The sequence below is a fragment of the Labrus bergylta genome, chromosome 20 (genome assembly GCF_963930695.1).
Source record: "Labrus bergylta chromosome 20, fLabBer1.1, whole genome shotgun sequence".
Lineage (NCBI taxonomy): Eukaryota > Metazoa > Chordata > Actinopteri > Labriformes > Labridae > Labrus > Labrus bergylta.
The window spans coordinates 23814629-23834586 of record NC_089214.1 but is presented as its reverse complement, the minus strand read 5'-3'; the positions used below and the strand labels follow the sequence as shown (position 1 = coordinate 23834586).

Genomic DNA, 19958 nt, shown 5'->3' with positions numbered 1-19958 from the left:
GGAGGGGGATCAGGGAATCAAGTTGTAACTGACTTTTGCATCAGAATGGTTCAAGAGTAAATTGGTGACTGTTATTTTTCGAATCAAAAGTAATGTTTCTGGGTCAGCGATTACAATGGTCGGGCCAGTGATGTATGTTTTTTTTATACAGTGGAGATTCAGTTTTATAGGCTACATTTATAAACTTTAATACGATAAATATCGAGTCATATCGACATTAGGCAAAAAAATATCGTGATACCAAATTTAGGCCATATCGCCTAGCACTACTGACGAGCAGAAAACATAATGCAGCAGGGTCATTAGAGCACGGAGATTGTAGTTGTTGCGTGCAGACACTTTAAACAGTCACTGTATATAAATGTAATTCTCTTTCTATTTGCTCGATGTGAAATCTCGGGAGAATTTGCTGCCGCGTTCAGACATCAGCTCAATCGGACTTTCTGCGGAAAAAATATGCGGGGTCTGGTCCCTCCGGTAGACTAATCTCCGGAGTTTTTCAGGATATTTCTGTATGTGTGAAATGTAGGGCTGTTGTAATTAATCATTTAATCGATGCATCGCGATGCAGACTAGACGATTAATGCATCGATGCAGGGACAGGACGTAATGATGCTGACGAGGGTTAGAAAAAAGCATCTGTTAACCGCTAAATGTGGTTGTTTTGAGCAGCATTGAGTGAGTTTGTTTTACCTAAACACACACAGTGGTATTTAATGAAAGTAACGTACGCTAACAGAGGGATTTGTGACAGAAAACAACGTAAATTGAGTCCCGCTCCTGTGCTTTCTGACTGTATGAGCAGAGTCAGCTGGTCCTGCACGCTCAGACCACAGCGCTCCGCTGCAGGCTGAAATGGCTTGACTCGGTGTCTCTTTAGCTGACCGCAGCACGGGTTAGCATCTTCATTACAGCTAAAGGTGTATTTAAACTGATGCCTCGCTGTCTTAAGGCCAGGATAACTAAAAGAAGGGGACTGTGGCGGACTATATTTTATCAGCTTTGATTTTTTGTTTATTAGAGGTATAGAGAGACTGCCTTTGTTGTTAGCCCCCTCCATGCTACATTGGTTCCTCCAGGCCTACCAGCACTCTGCTGACAGTTACTTAGTCTACGCAGGTGCGTGATGTAAACACACAATGACATGGAACTAAACTGCATAGATCAATTCCTCATGCACAGATACCTGAGCTAGCTATTTGAGTCGGTCAGGATCTGACCGCTGCATCTCAACTGTAAACATGTCTCTTTGTGTATTACCTTTTTTTCCAGACATTATCCCCTCTCACCTGTATTATCTCACGTGTTGCCTCCTCCTCCCTTCCTATGTCCCTCCAGGCGTGGCTGCAGAGGTACGGTTACCTGCCTTCTGCAGGCCCTCGGATGTCTGTGCTGCGTTCTGCTCAGGTTATGCAGTCTGCTATCGCTGCCATGCAGCGCCGCTACAGCCTCAATGTGACAGGGCACCTGGACAGGAACACAATAGAGTGAGTCACATCACACCTGTACAGGTAACACAGAGTCATAACACATCTGTACAGGTAACACAGAGTCATAAAACACCTGTACAGGTAACACAGAGTCATAACACACCTGTACAGGTAACACAGAGTCATAACACATCTGTACAGGTAACACAGAGTCATAACACACCTGTACAGGTAACACAGAGTCATAACACACCTCTACAGGTAAGACAGAGTCACGACACACCTGTATAAGTGTCACTAACACCTGTCTGTCTCCGTCCCCTCTGCTGCGCTGTGACGCAGTGACAACACGATAAGGTAAGGCAGCTGTCTGTCTGTGAATGACTTTGATTTTACACTAGGAGACACATGTTCACGGAACCCTACCTGTAGAGCGTTCAGGTGTCACAAAGTCTGTACTCTTTAAGTCAGGTACCTGAGACCAGAGCAGCAGTCCTCCTGACTCTCATTATGAATCTGTCTGTAGTAAATTATATGATCTCAGCATTCAGCTCCTCAGGAACACAGTCAGCTTCCACGTTTAACAATGATGAATGTCCTCGCCCGTCCACAGGGCTGAAGAGAGAAAGTTCTTCTTCAACAGTTTATAAAACGTTCTGTCCTTGTTAACCAATCAGACACACTCGTTAATGAGTCAACCAATCTGTGAGCAGAGAACTCTGTCCATGAAGACTACACATTCATTGTTCTTCATCACTTTATGAATGCTGCAAATACAAGCTCACCTGTGTCCTCCTCGGCTCCGCCCCTCAGGTGGATGAAGAGGCCCAGGTGTGGAGTCCCTGACCTGATAGGAGGATCGTCGAGTGGACAGAGGTGGCAGCACAAACACATCACATATATGTGAGTCATTATTATATCATAAAAACATTCCTGACATGTTGGTCTTTTTTATCCGCACAATAACAATCACAACGTCTGTACAAGAGGAGGAGGAGCGAGGAGATGGAGAGAGGAGGAGGAGGAGAGAGGAGGAGGAAGGAGGAGCTGAGAGGAGAGGAGGAGAGAAGGGGAGGAAAAAGGAGGAGGAGACAGGAGGACAGAGGAGGAGGAAGGAGGAGCTGAGAGGAGGAAAGATGAGTGTGTGTTGGATGGTGTAAATCACCTCTGTTTGGGTCTTTTCATCACATCTTGGCTCATTCATGTAAAAATGTCATTCAAAAATAGCATTCATATTTTATGAATGTTCATGAAAATGTTTAGAATCATTTCTGCCTGAATGAACTCCTCGTCTTCTTCACTCTCTGTTTGTTTATGAGCTCACATCAGGTCTGAATCTGCTCAAACACGTAACTGTCTGCTGCAGCTAAAGACACCAGACGAGTCAGATTGCTGTCCCCGATGCCCCCCCCCCTCCCCTCTTCTCGATCTGCGTCGCTTGGAATAAAAGTCTCTGTTAGTACTGCTAGTGGGGGCGTGTCTACGCTCAGGACGCTGAGCTATGAAATCACTTAACTGCAAATTACGTTCACCTTTGACTCTGATATAAAACTCCTGCCCCTTTGTCTCTCTGCAGCATAAATAACATCCGACTCCTCCCCCTATGTCTATCTGCAGCATAAATTACATCTGACTCCTCCCCCTCAGTCTCTCTGCAGCATAAATTACATCTGACTCCTCCCCCTCTGTCTCTCTGCAGCATAAATTACATTTGACTCCTCCCCCTCTGTCTCGCTGCAGCATAACATCTGACTCCTCCCCCTCTGTCTCTCTGCAGTATAAATAACATCTGACTCCTCCCCCTATGTGATGCAGCATAAATAACATCTGACCTCTGTCTCTCTGCAGCATAAATAACATCTGACTCCTCCCCCTATGTCTTTCTGCAGCATAAATAACATCTGACTCCTCCCCCTCTGTCTCTCTGCAGTATAAAGAACGTCTGACTCCTCCCCCTCTGTCTCGCTGCAGCATAAAAAATGTGACGCCTAAAGTTGGGGCGGAGGAGACACACGACGCCATCAGACGAGCATTTGATGTTTGGCAGAATGTGACACCGCTGCGTTTACATCTGTACAGCAAGCTGGAGAGGACAAAAAAAGACGTGGACATAACCATCATCTTCGCCTCAGGTTTCCATGGTGACAGCTTGCCGTTTGATGGCGAGGGAGGCTTCCTGGCCCACGCCTACTTCCCAGGACCAGGGATTGGAGGAGACACACACTTTGACTCAGACGAGACGTGGACACTTGGAAACCCGAACCACGACGGTGAGCAGCGCTTCTTTTCTTTTTTGAGAATAATTTAAACGTGTTTATCGTTCTGACTGCAGCGCACGCCATCATAAAGACATTGTATCACAAAGTACAACACGGGCGAGGCTGCATGTGATAGGCTGGCCTACAGGTGATGTGTGGGGCAGGGCTACATAAGATGGGCTGGCTTACAGGTGATGTGTGGGGCTATATGTGATAGGCGGGGCTACATGTGATCGGCTGGCCTACAGGTGATATTCGGGGCTACATCTAATAGGCGGGGCTACATGTCAGGGACGGGGCTACATGAGATGGGCTGGCCTACAGGTGATATGCGGGGCTACATCTAATAGGCGGGGCTACATATGAGGGGCAGGGCTAACTGTTGTGTCATCCCTAGTTGGAATGCTCCAGGTTAAATTAAGGTTGAGTCAGTATTTAGAGTCCCCCATAGTACTGAGACTGCACTAGTTAAAGTTATGAATGAAGGGGACTTCATCTACACACGGGCAGCGTGCTTATAAGACGCTCTGTAGCCATCGGTCATGTTTTGAAGGTCACCTGAGGCCTCTCGATGGTGCCTCTGTAGAAGGAGCACATGATGGATGGGGGGGCTCGTGCTCTCTTCACCGTCGATGGTCAGTGGGGGTCTAGGAGTGGGGACTCTCCGGAAGTCGACAACAACCTCCTTGGTCAGGCAGTCAGTAGCCCGCGTACCTCTCCTGTCAGCCATGGCTTCTGGTTAGCCCGGGTGGTGATGGTTCTGGTGGTGGTAACATCAGCAATGCATTTGCTAATGTAGGAGGTAACAGTGTCAGAATACTCCTCAATGTCTGTGTGGTTGTTGTAGGTGGCTGCCTGCTTAAACATCTCCCAGTCTGTGGCTAGAGTCAGAGTGGCCGATTAGTGTGTACGGCCTGCAGACGTCTGCTGCTTAGCGCATACGGCCTGCAGACGTCAGCAGCAGTTCAGCGTGTACGGTCAGCAGACGTCATCAGCAGTTCAGCGTGTACGGCCTGCAGACTTCTGCTGCTTAGCGTGTACGGCCTGCAGACATCTGCTGCTTAGCGTGTACGGCCTGCAGACGTCAGCAGCAGTTCAGCGTGTACGGCCTGCAGACATCAGCAGCAGTTCAGCGTGTACGGCCTGCAGACGTCTGCTGCTTAGCATGTACGGCCAGCAGACGTCTGCTGCTTAGCGTTTACGGCCTGCAGACTGAGTTGTATTGTTCCCTCGTCTCTTCATCATCCTGTTTCTCTCTTTCACTTCTAACAACCTCTTTCCTTACTTAACCTCACACTTTATTTCTCTACTGTTTCTCTCCCTCCCATCTTTCCTCACCTTCAAATTATCTCCTCCTCTTCAATCTTCACCTCCTCCTCCTCTGTTTCTCCCTCCCAATCTGTTTCCTCTCACCTCGTCTCCCTCCTCCTCCTTACCCGGTGTAAACTTTCCCCTCATGTTACCTCTCTTTCTTTCTCTCATTCTTGACTTTCTGCATCATCTCCTCCTCCTCCTCCTCCTCCTCCTCCTCCTCCTCCTCCTCCTCCTCATATTGTCTCTGTATATTTTCCAGCTGATCATCAGTCAAGCGTACAAACTGGCTCAGTGTTTGTGGCCGCACATCCAGAAGGACATCCTGGTTTACCACAGAGAGACAAACATCAGACAATAAACTACCAAAGGTAGTACTCTCTAACTGTCTGCAGGTAACGACCTGTTCCTGGTGGCGGTCCACGAGCTCGGACACGCTCTGGGACTGGAACACTCGAACGACCCGACAGCCATCATGGCTATCAATACATGGACACGGAGAACTTCAGACTGCCCATGGACGATCTGCTGGGGATCCAGAAGATCTATGGTGAGCTGTGTGTGTGTGTGTGCGTGTGTGTGTGTGTGTGTGTGCGTGTGCGTGCGTGTGTGCGTGCGTGCGTGCGTGTGTGTGGCTGCTAGTATGGCCTGGACTCGTCTCTCTGGGGTTAACAGACCTGAGGAAACGATCAGAACTCACCTGTTGAACTTGTTTGCCCTAACCCTCCTCCTCTTCTCTTCCTCCTCCTCTCTCCTCCATTGATCCTCCTCCTCCTGCTCCTCTTTCTCCTCCTCCTCATTGATCCTCTTCTTCTTCCTCCTCCTCCTCCTCCTCCTCCTCATTGATCCTTGTTTTCCTCCTCCTCATTGATCCTCCTCTTCCTCCTCTTCCTCCTCCTCCTCCTCATTGATCCTCCTCCTCCTCCTCTTCCTCCTCTTCCTCCTTCTCCTCCTCCTCTTCCTCCTCTTCCTTCTCCTCCTCATTGATCCTCCTCCTCCTCCTCTTCCTCCTCTTCCTCCTTCTCCTCCTCCTCTTCCTCCTCTTCCTTCTCCTCCTCTTCCTCTCTCCTCCTCCTCTTCCTCCCCCTCCTCATTGATCCTCCTCCTATCCCTCCCTCTCTTCCTCTTCCTCCTCCTCCTCCTCCTCATTGACCCTCTTCTTCCTCCTCCTCCTCCTCCTCATTGATCCTCCTCTTCCTCCTCCTCCTCATTGATGCTCCTCCTCCTCATTGATCCTCCTCCTCCTCATTGATCCTCCTCCTCCTCCTCATCTTCCTCCTCCTTCTCATTGATCCTCCTCTTCCTCCTCCTCTTCCTCTCTCCTCCTCCTCTTCCTCCCCCTCCTCATTGATCCTCCTCCTCTCCCTCCCTCTCTTCCTCTTCCTCCTCCTCCTCCTCCTCATTGACCCTCTTCTTCCTCCTCCTCCTCCTCCTCCTCATTGATCCTCCTCTTCCTCCTCCTCCTCATTGATGCTCCTCCTCCTCATTGATCCTCCTCCTGCTCATTGATCCTCCTCCTCTGATGTGCAGGGAAACAGTTCTGAGTGTTTAAAGACACCGTGCTGCTGTCGGGGTACCCAAAGGACATCTCTCAGTTTGGACCCGGCATGCCGGCTCAGAACATCGAGACGGCCCTGTGGTGGGAGGACGTGTCCAAGACCTACTTTTTTAAAGGAGACAGGTAAGTCCAAGGATCCTACAGAGATTTTTTTATAGGACCAGATTTATTAAAAGTCTGTGCTCGTGATGTGTCACACACACACACACACACACACACACACACACACACACACAAACACACACACACACACACTCGGGCACAATGGTCATTTTTTTAATAGAGTTTGGTAAAACAGTTTCTGATTGGCTCTCATGTCACAGCTTCTTCCATATTTCTGATTTTTGTCGAAAAGGTTCAGATGCCATAAACACTGACCTTTGTAGCGTAATTAAATTGTTAAGATGTTATTTCTTTATTTAACCTCAGATTTAGAAGGGGGCACCACTTCCTGTTAAAGGAAGAAAATAACTTTAATGATTTAAGTTAATTAATTAATCAGTCAGTTTCATATCTTGAAAGAAGTAAGTTCTGGAAACGTTAAACAAGAAAACACACAGACAAAGTCCTGAATTTTATGTGTAAAATTTAATATAAAAGGGGTAAACAATAAGGTATAGATGAAACAGATAAAGAATATGATTATTATGACTGGGATAATGCAATTATAATGTATGGTGACATTATATATTTAGTAATGAGATAAGACGCGGTATTGTGTGAAAGACTTAATCAGAAAATGGTCAAAAAGGAAAAGTTGATCAACGAATTTTGGGATTCTATTTGGATTTAAAGGAGGGCTCTGAATAGACACGACTCAAGACTTAATCTTCCAGCACCCCTTGCCACCAGCAGTCTTACTGTGAGATGTGTTCGATTGAACTCCGAAAAAACTTCAACCAAAACTAAAACTGGAGATCTGAGCTCAGTGTGAACTCTTATCAGCTGGATGAGAGGAGGGGGGTCTGCAGGAGAAGAGGGGGGCTGCCCATGGGCTACTGCCATTTGTTCAAACTAAACCAAGTTTACTCAATAAGATTAAGAATAAGAATCTAAACATATATAAGTCACCATACATTCATTTTGATATTATTTCTATCAGATCCACGTTGATGTAAATTCACGTCATATATTTAGACAAACATTTCTATCAGATTCATGTTGAGATGAAAATCACACCATCTGGGAACATCCTCAGTTAATCCCAGCCTGTAGGTGAACAAAACCATGTTATACAGTCAGCATTCTTAATAAGACATCTTAATAAAGTAGATATAATAACACCTTCTATAGCTAATATCAAAGAGTATGCTTTATAACACGTCTAAATGTATAATTATGAAGGTTACGTATTCATGGATATTCTAACACTAGATGGCAATAGCGCTCCACGTCATATTCCTATTAAAACTAATGATGTGGATTTCCTTGTTGTTGATATGTTGGATGATGAAGAAATTCGCCGTTGAGACTGACTTGCTTTCAAAGAGTATAATTTTATTTAAGCAAGAAACAGAATCACTGGTCACGTCTGACCAGGAGGATCAAGAAGCCAATAATGATCTCTGTCGAACACACAGAGACAATTGCTTATATGCATCTAAACATCTGTTTTCCCGTCATGGGTCATAAAAACATCAAGTTACACAACCATATATGGCAATACTCCTATACAACACCCCAATTTAAACATTCCAGCTAAGGGGACTCCTAAATCTCCTTCAGATACTATCTCCAGACGCACCCATTGTAAACTTATATTATCTCTGTCCTGGTTACATCAGACACTTCATAGTCCCCCCTAGCGAGACTATAGTCTCGCAAACGAGATAAATTATACAATTATGATGTTAATTAGCCTCATATGAATCACTTCTGTTCATGCTTAACCTTAGTAATATAGTAAAATTTTTATTTGTGGAGTGTGAGAGCGAAAAACCCATCAGGCAGCTATCTTTCTTTATTATCCATCAAACAATCTAGACAGGAAAACTCTCTCACGGTTCCTCTGCCCCAGGCAACCACCTATAGTACTCCAAACCAATTAAAAAGAAAAAGGGTTATGAAAACTTTTCAGGATGATATATAAATGCACACATTCAAAACCTCAGAAATAAAATCTAAAAATTGTCCAAAGTCAGGCTGGTCGACCCATCGCACCTTCCAATGGACCTCTCCCTACCTAACACCACTTTCCCTAAGGATCGATAAAGAAAGAAAACACCTGAGGTCCCAATATATGCATCTCATACAGTTCCAGAAAAATATGTCTTGCTAAAAATATCTACTATAAAGTAAAACATACAAAAATATTTATCAACAATACAAGTTACATTGTAATAAACCTTCAATGATTTTTCAATCGAAACCCCTCATCATGATGTCTTCATTCAGGTTTCCGTTGTCCATTTCCATCCTCCATTTTCTTAAGTTTGGTTGTTTCAACTCCATTAATCTGGAAGGATCTCTGGACAATCAGCCACCTTCACATTGGTCTCCCAAATATCATCCTGGGAAGAAAAATCAACAACCAGTATCTTTGTACATACAAAACCATCAAAGATATTCATTTTTGTATCATACTTTCACCTTATTCCACTACATGATTAACATATACATGATTAATATACATGATTAAAATATTCAATTCCCCCCTTTTATCAATTCACTTCCAGTTCAAAATAATAGTGAGTCAATGTTGAATTCAGATATTCAAAAATGGATATTTCTCTCCAATCTCTATGACCTCCTCACCTTCACTTAGGTCATTACCACTCAGTAGCGGCATCTGAATGTTTTCTCCTGGCATCACAACTCCTACCCATCTCAATATCATAGCCTTAGCAAAGGTCAACAACAGCGTACAAAAACAAAACATCACACACAGTGATAGAAGGGTAGCCACCAAAATCTGAACCATTATAGCTCCTACTGGTCCTAATTGGTCTTGTAACCAAGTATTCGCAGACCATCCCGCTCTTTCTGATGGACCAAATGAATCCCTAATTAGTTTCAAAGCATCTATGACACTAGTCATATTGTCAGTAGCATCAGGAATCAAAGTGTAACAGGCTTCTCCAGTTAGATTCAAAGCTACACAGAGGCCACCTTGTTTGGCCAAAATGTAATCAAGAGCCATGTCATGTTTCAGCAACGTCAATCGATGACTCCTCTGAGTATTTGACAAATATTCAAAACCTTTTATGGTCTCGTTTGCAAAACCTTGCAGGGTATATGTAATATTATCAATATGATCAGCTAAGTATGTAACACCATACCATGGAAACAATCCTATTCCCCATTTCTCTCCCAAACTTATCCTCCAATGATAAGACTCCAAGTTGTGAAATTGTGCCAAATCTCTTTTCTTTCTACTGCTAGAGATTGTCGTAGAGTTATCCTCATCAGACCCTTGTCCCTTCTGAATAACAAAAACATCATACGGAAGTTTCAACTGTGCCATATAACAACATCCAATCCAACCATAAGGTAAAAATAAGTATGCCTTATCGCCACAAATCCACCAGATATCTTTAAATGTTCCTATGGTAAAATTACCCGGTAAAGTTTGATTCTTTACACTTAGAGTTTTACTCAGTCGGCGATGTGGTGCATGAAAGGTCACTGTATACATGTCATCAATAGCCCTTTGATCACGTCGTCCAAATTGCATCATATAGTTATCACATTCTGATATTCCCATAAACATACCATCTCCACCATGAGTACCATTTGAACAAAAACAAGATTTAACCTTCACAGGTGTCACTTCCATAGGATCAGGGACTGCTGTTGTAATATCTTCATACTGATCAAGGAGATTTATATATGATAAGTTCTTCAACCAAGCACAATTCCGTTGAGGTGTAAATAGATGCACCGACACGGCCATCCAATAATCATATGGTGCTTGTTGCTTAAATACCAACCACGATAGCGCATAATTTTGACATTTAGAAGTTAAAGGTTCTGGTACCGTCTCTAGAATTGAAGGCCATGTGCCTGGTGCTGGAACTCTCACGACACATGGACCACTCAAATTACTAGCCAATCTAACAGAGTGAGTCAACTGTTGGTACCACATATTTCTACTTGCCCACGGGTCTGCAATTTGCAACACCGAGGAATCAAACCCATAAGCTTTCCATTGGGTTTCACGCTTCTCTAATGCATGAAGATGTTTAGTCATGCCTTCTGATGTTCCGTCAGCATCTACAAAATCACCAATCAGATTCGACATAGTCATCTGAATTGTTTCAGCTGCCTTAACTAATGTAGATGTAGCAACAGATGTCAACATCATACCTACAGACTTTGTAGACACCGAAGAACTCATCATTGTTTCGTTGATAGTAGATCCCATCTTTACAACCTCACTTGTAAAATTACTAGGAGTAACAGAAGTAGAAATTGTCATCATTGCTGTTGTAACATCCTTTTTTACCAAAGTCGCAGCTAGAGTAGTAACCAAAGTTGATACGCTAATACTACTAGGTATTCTCTGAGCTACAGTAGTAGACATCATCTGTTCATCAGTCACCCTTGGAGTGACTAGTTGCTTTTGAACCTCTTTAGCCACCGTAACTACTTCAATAGGATCTAGGCCTTCTACCACAAGCATTATCTTACGAGTTCTATACCCTTTTACCCAATAATTGTGATGTGGTACAAATTTAAACTCTGGATCCAAATAAGTGCATGTATATTCTCCCTGATCTTCCCCTGTTACATTGATTAGGACAAGTGTACAGTCGTCTTCAACCCTAAACAACCTTATGTGATTATACAAAATATACTTTCTTTGATCACGAGGCACACTATTAATTTCAGGTCCTGTTAGCACTATTTCTTCACCACGAGCATTTTTCCAATTAGGGGGATTATTACCATCATTATTCCATTTTCCACATTTACATGGAAGGCGTGCTGAATTCCCTAACGTAGCTTTAATCACAATGTTTACAGGAATTTGAGTTGTAGAAATCATTTGAGGCTCAGCTGTATTTAGATGCAATATCTCTGTGACGTCAGTAACCTTCAGTTTTGAAAAGGTGGATGTCTGCTTTATTTTCTCAATCAGCGGGAGAGTTGATATGGTAGTTGACAGTTTTCCTACTTCAACAACCAGGGGTTTTGCAATTCTAGTTTCATTTAGTACCACTAAAGTCACAATACTGTTTCTGTAACCTAACCCCAATTGGACACTATGCTCTCCCATATTTACTAATTTTGGGTCATAATATGTACACTTATAGTCACCTTGATCTTCAATCTGAGATCTACGTAAATAAAGACTACAGTCTCCCTCAATCTTTGACCTTCTTCGATCATTAAGCAACACATACTTTTCTAGTGGTGATGTCCCCAATAAATCAATAACCTTACCATGGCTATCTTCCCACTTGACTCGGAATTTTCCTTTCCCATTATTTTCCTTTGTACACTGACATGGGAGCTGAACTGACTTTCCCAAAATCACTTCTACTCTAGTCCTCGTAACGTTTTGGTCTAACCTTTCTTCGGGTTGGCCTTGGACTCCTTGGTCCAACTGGGTCTGTGAATTTTCCTGTAGAGGCATCACAGCCCTCTGGAGTCTTTGACTCATGCTCTTGAGAAATAGACTCTGTTGTTTCTGGGACATGTTGTAAATCAATGTCACCAAATCGTCTTTCTTGCTCACGGACTGACAAGTCATCCCTGACATCATCAAAAGTGTAATCAAAATCATCATGCATAGCCCCAACATGGTCAATCCCTTCTTCCGGATCGTGACCTTGGGGGTCTGCACGAACCTCTGCTGCTTCCGCAGCTTCTGTTGGCTCTCTTGCGCTTTCAACATCTCGGTTCTGTGATCGTGGAACCTCTTCTGTTGGCGCTTTAACACAATGTGATAAATGATACCAGGTAGGAGACCCTTTAACCTGGACCGCAGTTCCCGTACTGCGGACTACTTCAAATGGTCCTTCGCGGCGTTCATTAAACCACTTCCTCCTAAACACCTTCACGAATACCTTGTCTCCAGGTTGCACTGCATTCGTCTTTTGCTCATCGAGTCTCTCTTGCACCTCCTCTCGTTTTTGCCTGTCAGAGACATATGTGTATATTCTCTTATGTAAAGCAGCCATGTAATTAACATACACTCGCATTTCATCTTCTAAAAGGGCTAAACTTGGACCCTTGCCACTTGTACGCAAACAAGGTGTCGGCATCCGTCTGCCCATTGCCAACTCATGGGGTGTCATGCGCAAATCACGGAGCCCACTTGAACGACACACCATTAACGCCAGTGGAAGCGCTTCCACCCAATTCAAACCTGTGTGTTGGCAGATTTTAACAATGCGGTTTTTTAACACACCATTCATTTTTTCACAAGCACCTTGGCTTTGCGGATGATAAACAGCTCCTAAACGTTGTTTAATTCCCAATTTTTTCAGAATTAGTCTTACTGTTTTATCCACGAACTCTTTCCCATTATCTGAGGATATGCGGTCTGGGAGTCCCCACCTGCTTATAACCTCACGACACAAAAACTTGGCAACAGACTGAGCATCTTTCCGCTTAGTTGGACAGGCCTCAGGCCACCTTGAAAATCTATCCACAACAACTAACATATATCTTTTACCTCCTACCGGTCTTATCATGTCAACAAAATCCACAACTAACTCACGCATAGGACCTGTTGGCGTTGGAATGTAACCGGGAGGAACCATCACACCCCTACAAACGTTGTTTTTTAGACAGATAGTACACCTGCCTATGACATAATCAATCTGTTCAAGCAAGTACGGTGCCCAAAAACCATATTCTTTCGTGATCTTTCTCCTAACCTCCCCCCTTGCAACATGGGCTAAACCATGTGCCTCCTGGATCATCAGACCCAGCAGGTCTGGGGGCGCTACCAGCAGTCCTTCATGATTTCTCCACAGGCCAGTGGAATCTTGAGTGGCTCCTCTGTCTCTCCATAATTGTTTATCCATCGCAGAAGCAGCTTCTTGCATTGAGACAACATCCCTGAGCGTAATGTTATCCTCCAAGTCCACTTCATGGGTGATCAGAAGAACTTTGCCCAATTTGTTTGCTCCTGTTATCGCCTTTGCAGCCTCATCAGCTACTTTGTTACCTTGTGTGACCCTTGACATGTCCTTTTTGTGTGCTGCACACTTAGTCACTGAGATTTCCTTCGGCTTCATCATCGCATGCAACAATTTCATTATCTGGGCATGATGCTGTATCGGAGAACCATCTGTTTTCTTAAACCCCCGATTCTTCCACACCGATCCAAATAGGTGGCACACATTATGTGCATATGCCGAATCTGTATATATCGTCACCCGCTTGCCTTCAGCCAACAGACATGCTTCAGTCAGCCCCACTAGCTCAGCAAGCTGTGCAGATGCAGGTTGTGGTATTTCTTCTGCTTTTTCAACAACAAACTCCGTCCCCTGGGCTTTGACTACTGCATAACCAGCACTCAATGCATCATCCACACGATAGCAGGACCCATCAGTCCAATACTCCACATCCGACTCATGCAGTGGAAGAGCTTGTAAATCCGACCGGAGCTTCGAATATCTCTCCACTTCCTGAACACAATCATGTGGCTCCCCATCCTCTGGAGTCGGCAAGTTCTCAGCTGGATTTACTGTGACACACCTTACCAAGGTGACATCTTCCTGCTCTAAAAGCCTATGATAGTCTCTAAGCCTAGGCATAGTCAAAGTATATTTACCAAAATTCAGAAGATTTCTGAGACTATGGTGGGTAAGAATTGTTACAGGGTAACCCATAGTTACTGATGATGCTTTATCATACATTAGATAAACTCCCGCCATTGCTCTGTAGCACAGTGGTAACCCCATCTCCACTTCAGAATAGCCAGTAGAATAATAAGAAACAGGTTGAGGACTTGTCCCCGTACCTGTGGGCTGACAAAGAACTGCACATGCATATTTACCCCCAGTGGATGTAGACACATACAACAAAAAGTTCTTAGAATAATCTGGCAATGCTAGCGCTGGTGCTTCCTGTAACCTCTGTTTAATCGTCTCAAATGCCACAAGACTTTCCTGCGTCCAGGTGAGATTGCAATGGAGTTGAGCATTCCCGGTTTCTTTGATCATAGCCCTCAAAGGCCCTGTTAGAGTGGCATAGTCCTCCACCCATGCTGAAGAATATCCCGCAATTCCAAGAAATGTCATCATCTCTCTGACTGTTCTGGGCTTCGGCGCCTTTCGAATGGCTTCCAAATGGTTGTCAGAGATGCCTCTGTGTCCCTGAGTTATTGTTTGACCCAGATACACCACCTTCTCCTGACAGAATTGCAACTTCTTCCGAGAAGCCTTGTGTCCTTTTTCTGCCAATAACTGCAACAATTTAATTGAATCTTTTTGGCACGTTTCCTTATCTGGTGAACAGATGACAATATCATCTACATACTGAATAACAGTACTTTTCAAAATCTGATTTAACCCTGCCAAATCATCCTTCAACACTTTATTGAAAATATGAGGGCTATGTTTGAATCCTTGAGGGAGCCTCTTATATTTGAAAGCCTGTCCTTTATATGTAAATCCAAACAACCCTTGACTTTCTTCACTTAGTGGAACACTAAAAAATGCTCCACACAAATCTAACACTGTGAAATGTGTAGCGTCTGGGGGAATTTGGGCCAACATAGTATGAGGATCGGGCACATCCGCCGAAAAGTCAGCCACCACTTCATTTACCTCTCTTAAATCATGTACCAAGCGATACGATTCATCTGGCTTCTTTAAAGGCAATATAGGTGTGTTACTCTGTGGATCTGAACATTTCTCCAACACACCTGCTTGCAACAGACCTTCAATTTGTGGTTCAATCCCTTGAATTGCCTCCTCTTTTAGTGGATATTGGTTCTTCCAAGGAGGTTTGCTTCCTGGTCGAAGTTCAACTCTCACCGGTTGGGCTGACTTCACAAGGCCAATATCAGTACTATGCCGTGACCACAAACATTCTGGAACTTGTTGTAACATCCCCTCTGTCATACTATCTGAGTCTAATTTAGCACTGAAAATTGACTCATGAGTCATTATCACCACTTGTGGTCGTCCTTGTCCTTGAGCTGAGATCATGATTTTCATGAACTGCTGATCTTCACTCATCCAGATAGCAGGATTCTCCTTTGTTGGTGCAAACTGTATTTTCTCAGCTTCTGCCATCATTGCCCCTATATGCTTCTGTTCAAATCCTTCAGCAACCAGCAAAGTCACATGTGGAACACTTTCCTTGATGTCGTGCTCCTTGTTAAGATAATCATCACTGTTTATCTTCATCGCTGCTCCTTGTGGCCCCAAAATCATGCAACATGAGTTAAGGTGAACCTGTTTAGGTTGACTACTCAACCACTCCTCTGGATTTATTTGACCAGCGTTCTTAAAATATTTAAGTGTGCAGTGGTGTGAATACTCAGGGAGCTTAGCATTAGGCATATTTGCTACAATGAACTTCTCCCACAGCTTGGCCGGCTCCAATAGCTCTGGACTAAGATTTCCAATCCAGTACACTGAAGAAGTGTCAGTCTCCGGTGTCATAAATAGTTGGTGATAAACATCACTCGGCACATCCACCAGACAGCCGTCTGGTGTACACCGTATTGTACAATTCAGTTTGCATAAAGCATCTCTTCCCAAGAGTGCAATGGGCGTATGTTTTGACACCAATATAGGTATTGTGATTTTCCGATGTTTATAGCAGAGCTCAATTGGTTTTGTGAGAGGAATCAGCTGTTTCACACCCTCAAACCCGATCGTCCGTACCAATTGGTCAGACATGGGGAGATGTATAGCATCTTCAGGCCGAACACAGGTAAAAGCTGCTCCGCAATCCGCCATTACTTCCAATGGTTGATCATTGACTTTCACCACTATTGTTGGATCTTGCTCCGGCCCTGACACTACCAGCTGACACCCCCCTTTCGAGTCTTCTGGGCACCCCTAGAACCCTGGCTCCGGGCCCCTGTAAGGGTTCACCGGTCCCATGAGTTCCCTTGGTTTTCCTCTGATGTCTCCTCTGAAGCCTCCTCTGAAGCCTCTTCTGAAACCTCCTCCTGTTTTATCACAGTTACGAGCAAAGTGGCCTATCTGACCACAATTATGACATGCTCCCCAAGATTGTTGAAAATTTCCTCCTCTTCCTCTTCCTAAACTTCCTTGACCTCTTCCTCTCCATATCTGTGGTTGGCCAAACCCTGGTTGCGGAAAAGGAGCATTGGGGATCATGGATAACGGCTGGGGTGGCTGATACTGGATCTGGTCATGTTGCGGTTGTGGTGGTAATTGAGTTGATTGAGGCTGACTCTGCATAACCACAGCTTGTTTCTTCTCCTTCTTCTTATTATCCACCAGCTGTAGTTGGTTAAGCTTTCTAAGAGTTTCCTGGTCCTGTTCCTTCTGGTCATGCTCTTTTTTCCGATACAGATCAACTTGATGTGCTATGTGATCTGTATACACACCTTTTGCCATGCTTCCAAGACCAACCACCTCCGCCAGCTTGCTCCGCACTGGTAGGGGCAATCCCTTCTGTATCTTAGCTCTCAAAATTGATTGCTCCATTTGATTCAAATCCGGGTCATTTCCTGTGACATTTCTCCACACTTGATGAGCCCTTGACACATAAGCTCTTGGGTTTTCCTGTGGGCCCAATGGTTCAATGAGAATATTATCAGGGTGTACGTTGGTTGGAAATGTATCTCTCAATGCTCTCCACATCCGACCTCTACTGGCAGCCAACAATTCCGGATCATATACTGCAGTTGCCACATATCTATTAAGGCCTGCCGCCTGTAGGATTTCCTCCATCGCTGGGACCCCAATGAGGCTAGCCAAGAGTCTCTTAATGTCTCCCATGGCAGGCTGTGTTCCCACCAAAACCTCTTCCAACTTCGAAATCCAAGGATGCGCTCCATCTTGAAGAGTGGGTAATTTTTCAAGTATGTTTGACATGTCTGTACTTTGCCAAGGTTTATACTCTAAATTTTGACCTTGCACAATTACTGGACACATTTTATTGAATCTCTTTTCTTTTCTTGGACGTAATTCATACCCCAAAGTGTCAGACCTTTGAGACTTCTTCTGTATTTTCTTCCGTGTTTTTTTCAGTTCCTCTAGTTGCCTTTCCAAGACATGCTGGGTTGCTGGACAGGTAGATTCATTCATTTTCACAAGGCATCTATCTATAGTTCTCTCCACCTCTCTTAAAGCGCTGCATCCATCATCTTCCACCCCTAAACCGGCTGCTAATGGGTGAAGATATGAAGGACCTTCTCTCTCTGAGTCTTCATCATCATTGCTCACATCTGTGTCGTCCTTTCCTGGATCCACTCTTCTTATTGGCTTGTCTCCTTTTTTCTCCGCTTTAGCCAACATCCGTCTTACTGCTGGGTCATATCCACCAACAGCTTCATCCGAATCACTCTCACTGTCATCCTCTATGTCCAGTCGTCTGAACTGCTGACCGCTCCAACTTCTCAAACGGGTCTTTTTATGTTTGCTGTCGGAGCTTGGGTACATTTCTATGGTCGTTGTAGCCTTTCCCTTCTCGATTATTTGTTCATCCTCGTCTGTGATGTGATAGTTGCCCTTCTGTATAATCACTGGGAGCTGGGGGTAAACATCAGTAAACTTCACTTCCTTCTCATAAGGCGGGGGCTTCTTTACTAAGGCAGTATGTGAGAAGGGTGTGTTAACCTTCTCCATTAACTTACCCACTGCCTTATCATTTTTCTGTATTTCTTGCATACCGCGGCCTCTTTTTTCATTTGCAGCTTCTAACAGTTTCTGTCCTTCATTTTCAAACAACTGCAGAACTCCAAGCTCAGTTTGTCTTTTCTCCATACGCCTTTTTCCCTTTTTCCCCTTCTTCTGCTTTACCTTGTATATAGACACAAGTACCTGTATTGTTTTGATCACATCCGGGTTCAAAGTCCCCTCTACTGGCCAAGGCTGGTCAATGTCAGGCCAACGCTTACTCCATTTTTCTGATATTTTTGGAATATCTTTAACAAGAGGATTAGTCTTCTGTACTACATCAACAGGAGTGATTGATTTTGTAATTTTGGTGTCCATCTTTGACATTACAATGACCCTCTTAGTTCCTCGTATTGTAAGTCAAACTATTTAGAAAGTACTGTTACCACACTTTAAAGTGAATGAATTTGCCAACCCCAAAGGAGACCTAAGGCTTCTTACTATAAAAGCAAAAGCACTTGTTTATCACCTAATGCATCTAATCACACTTATTTATCTTAAAATTTTGGAAATAATGTCAATGTTCCATCTCAAAATAGCCTAGGTCAAGCTAGACCATACTCAGATAATGAAACCAGCATTCACAGCACTCAACTGCATTTGAATCAAATCAACTTTTCCATAAATGATCAATCAAATCAAAAATACTCCATTATTGACCAAATGCTTCAATTAGTCAGTCTGTTGCCAAGACTTCCTCCTATATAATTGTAATGTGATACATAGAAGAAACAATGTAAGCCTCTATGCGAAAACAGACTAAGCATGTATCAAAGATGTTGACTATAAAAAATGTATACACAGATAGAAAAGTTCAGGTGTTTGTTGAAAGAGTTTGTGGATAAAACCGCACTGGCCTTGATCAAGCTGGATTCAGGATCCCTACATGCTGTCATCCGCAAGCTTCCAGTGCTTGTGAAGTACCCCCAGGTATCCTCTCATCTGCCTTTTGTACTGATCCAGTTCAGACACAATCCATCTGTCTGTCTTCCCTTTAGCTCTCACACAGCATAGTAGAGAGAAACAGAGAAAACAGAAAGAAAACAAAACAAAAGTTTAATCACTCTGAATCCATATACACAATGCAATAACAATTCAGTGAAATATGCACACATTATCTGTAATCTTTATCTATATATATTTTTATCTATTGCAAAGGCTGTCTCCCTACTGGGGGTGTGTTTTCCTTCCCTCTGTGTCCCACAGAGAGAAGAAGGAGGAGAGGGGGCTACCTCTCCACTCCCCTTAACAGGAGGAGTAAGCTAATTGGCTTTCTATGTGAGGCAACGCCTCTTGGACCCGCCTCCTAATTTTAGCAAGGGCTTCCAGTCTAACCTGGCTGTCAAAGGGTTAACATCGTCTCCAAACCCTATGGTCCAAACCTAGTGCATTTAATGCACAGACAGGCACATCTCACCCGTGGGTGCTGTGACACCCATACTTTCACTGAAATGTACACTTTTTACTAGTGGAGTCATTAAAAGAAACTTATCGGTCAAGTAAGATTTATTAAGTGACAACTAAGCCAATCATATCTATTTGATTACAGTTGAAGCACAGTAAGGTTACATTTGCATTTAATCCTCCTGTCACTCATCACTGAGTCAGAGCTCAGAGC

The 19958-nt window shown here is 43.9% G+C and overlaps 1 pseudogene; it reads left to right on the top strand.

Annotated features, from left to right (window-relative positions):
- The first annotated feature begins 1326 nt into the window (after nucleotides 1-1326).
- Nucleotides 1327-19958, top strand: part of LOC109978393 (matrix metalloproteinase-16-like) — a 28127-nt pseudogene continuing 9495 nt past the window's right edge.